Genomic DNA, 8,519 nt, shown 5'->3' with positions numbered 1-8,519 from the left:
ATTCAAGCTGTGAAGGACTTTCCTCTTCCAAGGTCGTCGAAAGATGTGCGCAGCTTTGTCGGCTTGTGCTCGTATTTTCGCCGTTTTATCAAAGATTTCGCCGGCATCGCTCGTCCCCTCACCGATCTTCTGAAGAACGACACCCCCTTTACCTGGGGCCCTGCTCAAGAGAACTCATTTTCATCCCTCGTCCATTTGCTGACCACTCCGCCCATCTTAGCACATTTTGACCCGTCGTCTCCCACAGAGCTTCGCACGGACGCCTCCGGATATGGCATCGGCGCCGTACTTGGCCAACGTCAACAGGGTCAAGATCGAGTCATCGCTTATGCCAGCCGCCTACTTTCAGCCGCAGAGCAAAATTACACCATTACTGAGCGCGAGTGTCTTGCCCTTGCCTGGGCAGTGGCTAAATTCAGACCCTACCTGTTCGGCCGTTCATTCGCTGTTGTCACTGGTCACCACGCTCTCTGTTGGCTGTCTTCACTAAAAGATCCCACCGGTCGCCTTGGTCGCTGGGCATTGCGCCTCCAAGAATACTCATACTACGTCATGTACAAGTCAGGGCGCCATCACCAGGACGCTGACTGTTTATCCCGATACCCTGTGGAACCACCCGACCTAGAGGATGCTGAGACCCTGCCCTGCCTCTTAGCTATCTCCGATCTTGCCGATATTGCCAACGAACAGCGCCACGACTCATCTTTACGTCCTATCTTTGATGGCATCCGTTCTGCAAACCGATCTCCGTCTCTGAACCTTTATGTGCTCCAGAACGGCATTTTGTATCGCCGAAACCTACGCTCCGATGGCCCTCCGCTCCTGCTCGTGATACCCCAACGTCTACGCTCTTCTGTCCTTGAAGAACTGCACGACCTGCCGACAGCCGGTCACCTTGGCGTGTCCCGCACGTAAGCTCGGGTGCGGCATCGCTTCTTTTGGCCTGGTCTCTATCGTTCCGTCAAGCGTTACGTGGCCGCTTGCGACCTGTGTCAACGTCGGAAAAGGCCCTCCACTTTGTCTGCCGGTCTTCTGCAACCCATCGACATACCTCCGGAACCTTTTCACCGTGTTGGCCTCGACCTTCTTGGCCCTTTTCCGACGTCTCTCTTCGGCAACAAGTGGATCGCTGTCGCAACTGATTATACGACTCGGTACGCCATCACGCGTGCTTTGCCGTCCAGCTGCGCTACCGATGTTGCCGATTTTCTTCTGCAAGACGTCATCCTTCACCACGGCGCCCCTCGTCAACTGCTCACCGACCGCGGTCGTTATTTTCTATCCAGAGTAGTTCACGACCTTCTTCGTTCGTGTGACACTCAGCACCAGCTCGCGACAGCTTACCACCCACAAACCAATGGGCTTACGGAAAGGTTCAACCGCACGCTCACCGACATGTTAGCCATGTACGTATCGCCAGACCACCGAGATTGGGACGCAGCCTTGCCTTATGTGACATTTGCATATAACTCTTCCCTTCATGACAGAACAGGCTATTCTCCTTTCTACCTTTTCTTTGGTAGGCATCCCACCTTGCCTTTGGACACACCCTTGCCGCCTTCTTCAGCCCCCACCACTGCTTACGCTCGGGACGCCATCTCCCAGGCCGCGCTGGCGCGCCAAATAGCAGGTAGTAGGCTCCAAGCCTCTCAAGTTTCCCAGAAGTCAGCCTACGACCGCCGTCACCAGGCCGTCGAATTTGCCCCGGGATCACTCGTCCTTCTCTGGACGCCCTCTCGCAGCGTCGGTCTCTCCGAGAAGCTCCTTTCGCACTACCGTGGCCCTTACCGTGTCGTGCGCCGTGTTACCGACGTGAACTATGAAATTGCTCCCCTTGAAACCTCGCCATCGTCCCCAGGCGCCACCACCGACATCGTCCACGTCTGTTGCCTTGAACCTTATCACGACGCCCATACGTCGCCGCCCTAACGCCGAGACGGCGTTTCAGCAGCCAGAGGTCCTGATGCGGGTAGACGACGACGACAAAGAGCGATGGCACGAGTGGGAAGAGTAGAAGACGACGACGAAGTTCGGACTGTGTTCTCGGTGCCGCTCGCAGCTGTTCTTGTCTATTTGTAAATATCTGTAAATATATTCTTTCCCGCAACAATATATCTTGAAAAAAAATCTGAAGCTTTTTCTTCCTGTACCAGTGTTCTTTCTAGATAGCCTTGAATTTGAAGCTCTTGTGGGCATGGTTTGTTTGCCTTTAAACTCGTATTGCGGGCAGTTTTTTGGGGGACCAAATTTTTGAATTTGTTAATGCCTACTTAATATGGAAACTCTCTGTCTGGACAGTGGACAGGGTGAAAATGCACAGCACCTATTGGTGCCCATATATTTTTGTCACATTAATATAGAGAGCAATAAGAACAGAGTCTCAACTTTTCTAACCAGGTAATTCCTTCCTCGTATTGAGAAAGTGCAGATGCCTGAGTGATGGACTTGTTTTATCTAGTTTTATGCTTCGCACTGCAAAGGTGTCTAGTTGACACGCCTCACCTTTTGCTATATTACACATACAATTGTGAATAAATTTTCTTTGCGTCTTGTGCTATGTTGAAAGCGGTGACATGAGCCCATATATGTGTGAGTGGTTAGAGGTATGTGAACAGTTGTAGAAGGAGATATGTTGTCATTCCATGAGACACCACCACATGGCTCATAGATCACTAGGCGCTTCATACTGCATCACATTATATGATACTAGTACATTATAAATGCCCAGGATTTTGTTTAGTTTTCACTTCACTGCCCACTACTATGTACAGAAGCAGATGTTTATGGCTAAGTGTTTTTAAGTACTTTTCTTTGTTCTCATCATGATTTGTTTTTATGGACAACTCGCAGTTTTTAGTTTTGCTTGGAACTATTGCCCAGTAACGAGGCATGATCGAGTGTATTGCTTGTGTTATATGTGCTGCTGAAACTGCTTCTTTTAGAGAGGTCTGCAAATGTTGATATCTTAATTTTGTTATTGGGTCGTTTTGAATATGCCTGTGCAGTATCTCATTGCTATACAGCAACATATGTCAGACACATCTATTTAAAGGAAGCTGCAGTGCACTTTTGGTATGAGATTGGTTGGAGCACTTCCTCAGGAGATCAGCTCTAAATGTACAAGTGAGTGCTATGCAGTTTTAGAGAAAGCTTGCAGCAGGCAGCTTTTATTGTCTGCTGCATATTTTACTCTGGCATCTACATTATGTTCATTGCTCATTGTTGTTTTGTGAAATAAGTTATGACATGTATAGATGTGCTTTTCTGTTACCTTTGTAAAAAAATTGTTTCAAAATTGTTGGGAGCCCATCTCTTGCATATGTTTGTATTAATTGTGATTCATATATATATTTCATATTTCATATAGCTCAAGCCTCTGGCAAAAAATTACACGAGCATAGAGAGCATTTAATCGTGACGTTTGCCATGACTGCTCGAGTGCTTTGAACATCAGAATATTCTAGTTGTGTCATACAATGGCATAATGCTCATTCTCAAAATAATGATTGATTTGCAGACAAAAATTAGTTTGCTTGCATGGATACATATCATGCTGCCTGAATTGCATTTCGTTCCGTTTTCCCACCAGAATTATTCTGCATGCTCAAACAGTTACATGCATGCATATATATAAATCGGATTGCCAGAGCTCTCACCAAATAATTACCAAGTCTAATTTTTGCTGAATACACACCTATAGAGCCCTGCAGAAGGTGTTATAAAAGAGGCATGTGCCAAGATAAGTAAACAAGTAAGAAAAAATTTTAGCCCAGAAAATATGCAGATCGAAAAAGGTTATGCTGATATTTCATGACCACGAGGATACATCTTGTGATGGCTATAGTGACATGCAGACACTTCTGTCGTGAGAAAATAAAGTACGTCACGGCAAATCCCATACAACAGACATCAGTTTTTTAGCTTATGAGGGTTTAACGTCCCAAAGTGACTTAGGCTACAAGGGACGCTGTAGTGGAGGGCAATGAAAATTTCGACCACCTGAGGTTCTTAACCAGCACTGACATTGCACAGTACACGAGCCTCTTGAATTTCGCCTGCATCGGAATTCGGCCGCCGCGGCCGGGTCGAACCCCCGTCTTTCGGGTCAGCAGCCGAGTGCCATAACCACTGAGTCACAGCGGTGGCCACTGAGCCACAGGCATCTGTACAGTCTGTCGCGGGACAGGACCCACGACAGGTCCTTTTCTCGCGCGACAGGTGTGTAAGGAGTCTGTCGCAAGATAGAACCCGCGACAGAAGCCACGACAGGTACGTCTGTCTTGCGACAGAGCTCACGACAGCTGCCTGTCGCGCGACAGAACCCACGACAGGCAGCTCTGTCGTGAGACAAAACCCGCGACAGGTGGCTCTGTCGCAAGGCAGAACCAACGACAGGCACCTCTGTCGCAAGGCAGAACCACGACACAAGTCGCTGTCATGCGACAGACTACACGACAGGACTCTGTCGCAAGACAGGAGAATCTGTCGTGCGACAGAAACTGCTGTCGTGTTTTTCGATCGGGGTTATTGTTTTTTTTTTTATGGCTCTACTCTAGGCGTCAACTCTGGTCAAATATGCTTGTCCTCTCTGTTGCGAACAAACAGTTTCAACCGGACACAAGGTAAAAATGTGCCTAGAGAGAAAAAAGAGGCAGAAAAAGAAATTAATCTGCGACTGGGAGTAGAAGTGACGACAGCGCGAACAGATCCGATGTTCATGGTGCTGCGCAAAAGCACTACGCTATCGGCATATTTTTTTTCTTTATTACCAATTGCGCCAAGTAGAGAAACACCCCTGGGTTGTCAGTTGGTATGAAAACAAAATACATGTGATTTCTTTTAAATGAGAACTCCCATCGCTTTATTGACTTCATCACAGAATCCTTCATTCCTGACGGTGTCACGCAGCTTGCGTAGATTCCCAACAAAATAACTGCACACAGGGTCGAAACCAAGATCACAATTTTTGACCGTCATTCGAGACAGTCAGGTCAGAAGCAAGCCAAGAATAAACAGCTTGTCTTACAGAATCGTCTTGCTGAAACCGAACACCTCACGATGTGAGCAGGAGGTCTTTTTTAAGGGTACGGAGCAGGACGTTCGAAAAGAATATAGCGTGCCAGCAATCAAGAAATACACGTTCGACATTCTCTGGCTTCTTACACAGGATGCAATTAGTCCCCAAGGGCAGAAATGCGCCTCTCTCTTGTAGCAAACTCTTCACAGGCAACGGATTGGTATGCGCTCTGAAGAAAAGGTTTTAACTCCCGCTGAGACCATCATTTTCTTAACCCGCTTTACAACATCCATATATACCTTGGACTCTGCTGTACAGGACTCTATACATTGATTCTGAAAACACGATGTCTACTGTATCTGAATACAGCGGTTCGGGTTTCAAACTAGTGACGTACTCCATCGCAAATCGCGCAGTCAGGCATGGCCAGGCCCCTTAATTTTTTTGGAAACCTAGAATGACCAAGCTCGTTCAGATCGGGGGGGGGGGGGCGTTGAACCTTTATTTTCTTTTATATCGCGTGTTTGCTTGCCTTTTATGTCCTTTTCTTTACTCCGCTTCGTGAGACGATACCAAAATTATTCTCGCTTCTTTATGGCCGGTGTCGGCTTCCCTAGGAAGAGAGGACATTGGGAACACGAGGGACAGGGGCGAAACGCTGAAGCAAGCAAATAATTCTTCCGTCTGGAGGAGCAAGGTAAAAAGGCACAATTAGTGCGGAGCCTAAACGAAGAACATGTAATCGTTCAGGCTCTTTACCCCTCCTAGTGAATAGATAGATTCTTCTTGCTTCTTGTAATTAGCGAAATTACAAAAGAAAGAACAGTCTGCCGTCATCCACAAAGATCAAAATCAGGTATTTTCTATACTCCACACTGAACAAATAAGTGCAAGAGATTACATTGCCTCACAACTCCCGTAGCGAAAATGAGATGTGCTAAAAATGCATTTCAAACATATGGTATTCATTGCATATTTATTCCGCATTTTTTGTCCCTATGCTTACACAGCATAAGAATGTTTTCTAAGTATGCTAGGAGTAATATTCTGAACGTTCTTTAAAATACGTGAAAAATACATTTTTGCCAGCTTAGCATAATTATAATGCATTAAAAAGATACTAGAAATATACATTAAATACATTAGATTACATTAGAAATACACTAAAAATATGCATTAAATATATTAAAATATATTCGCTTCGGCCTAAAAAGTGTCCACTGGTCTACTTCACAGCATGAGACGGGTTGATGCTTCAACTGCAGATCATAATATACAAGCGTAGTTATCATCAATCACAATGTACATGAGATTATATGGTCATGTGACGGAATGGGAACGGCAAAGATACCTACACAAGAAATTTATGACGGAAGTGCCTCATCAAACAACACGTGCTCCGACAAGTGCCATACTTGGCTTGCCTTATATACATATACCCACCGAGAGCAACGCACTATCTTGCCCGGTGAGGCGTTTTTTGCGCAATGCCTGTGGGCCCGAAAATTATCCCAAAAGTGCCCTACTGGGCACGTTCGAATTGGGAGGCGATTTGGCACAGAATTGCTCGTCGAAACTTGAGTCAGAAGTAGGTCAGGAGCCGAACTGTCAACCAACAGATACACGGGCGTCTAAGGGTGCCGGTCAGCTTTGCCGGTCGTGGTTTCTTTCGCTGTCATATTCGGGCCCGGAAATACACAGCCGGTATCATGCTATCACGTTCTCCGCACGTAGTGTAAATAAGTGGTGATTACCTTCCTTCTAGAAGTTACCATAAACGAAATGACTTCAGAACAGTTTATTTTATTTTATTTTATTTTATTTTATGGGGTTTAACGTCCCAAAGCGACTCAGGCTATGAGAGACGCCGTAGTGAAGGGCTCCGGAAATTTCGACCACCTGGGGTTCTTTAAAGTGCACTGACATCGCACAGTACACGGGCTTCTAGAATTTCTCCTCCAAAGAAATTCAACCACCGCGGCTGGGATAGAACCCGCGTCTTTCGGGTCAGCAGAAAAGGCTTGGGCAGGTTGATAATTCATTGTAACACAGTAATCATAGCGTGGGAACCACGCAGGCGTTCTCGTCCCGTTTCTTCTTTGTCCTTCGTTGTTCCGCGGTATGATTGCTGTGTTGCAGCGAAAGGAGGACAGGAAAGGGAGTATTTTCACTGTCCCCTGAAATGTCACTTCGAGCTCTAGATTGTTCCACGGTAGCTTGAAGTGTAATGCAAATATGTTTACACGGACTGCCTATTTGTTAGAATTTAAGTATACCTGGACGGATTAATTGCGTATTTCCGAAAGTACACTTTAAAAGCATTGCCAACACCAAAATGCGATTTCCCCAAAGTCGATTTCGAGCATCAGGTTGTTCAACGGCAGCTTGAAGTGTGCTGCAAATATGCTAAGGGGTACTGCCAATTTGCTAGAATTTATGTATTCTTTGGACGAATTAATTGCGTATTTACGGAAGTACACTTCAAATACGTTGACAACACGCAAACGCCATTTCCGAAACGAGATTTTGAGCACTCGATTGTTCAACGGCAGCTAGAAGTGTGCTGCAGCTACGTTTAAAAGGACTGCCCGCTTGTTAAAATTTAAGTATATTTCGGATGAATTTATTTCATATTTACGAAACTACACTTTTAATACATTCACAAGTTGCTAAAACTGCATACTTATACATTTACACGTACTGCCAGTTTTTAAGAATTGAAGTATACTTTAGATGAATTAATTTCGTATTTCCGAAAATGCACTTTTAATACACTGACGAGGTGCTAAAACTGGATACATATTTTTTTATGTAGTTTAAAAGTGCTCGAAGTATGATTTAAGTCAGGTATTTTTGGCATATTTTAAAAATATATTTCGAATACGTAGCAAGAAATTTCAGTAACGTATTTCCTACATATTTTTAGTGCATTCATGAATACAAAATATGTTTAAAATACCATCTAAATGACCCACCGTATATTTCAAACGTATTAGTTTTTGCTAAGGGCTGGAATACGAACATCATTCCTGTCAACGAGTTGGCTGCTGAAAGCAGCGCGCAGCTAGAGCAGCGCGCTGCCCCGGCTGCGGAGCTGGTTACGAGGGACGACGACGACGCCCCGAAACGCAGCAACGGGCGCCAAAGAGCTGAGCTTTAAAGTAAGCACACGTCGCCGATGCGATCGAAATCCAAACCTCTGAAATTCGTGCACTGTGATCCATTAACTAAGCTGTTAACAGCTGCTCATTATTCTACTCTGGTGGGAATTCCTCTAACGTGTACGCTAACATAGAAAGTGGTCACGAAGACCACCTAGCAACAGCATCGGACTAATACGCTGTGAATTAAGAGGGTTTCGCGTGGAACGGGATCAAATGGCGAAAGGTGGAAGGTGCACAAGAAACTTCTTACGGTGCAGGAGATTCGAGACTGCCAAAACCAAGGAAGCTGTAGAGCTCGTTAAGGTATTCAGCAGAAAAAAGGGTTGGAAAAAGCGGCG

Source organism: Amblyomma mixtum, chromosome 6 (assembly GCF_055824585.1).
Source record: "Amblyomma mixtum isolate Tamu chromosome 6, ASM5582458v1, whole genome shotgun sequence".
NCBI classification, from domain to species: domain Eukaryota; kingdom Metazoa; phylum Arthropoda; class Arachnida; order Ixodida; family Ixodidae; genus Amblyomma; species Amblyomma mixtum.
Note: the sequence above shows the minus strand (reverse complement) of the source record.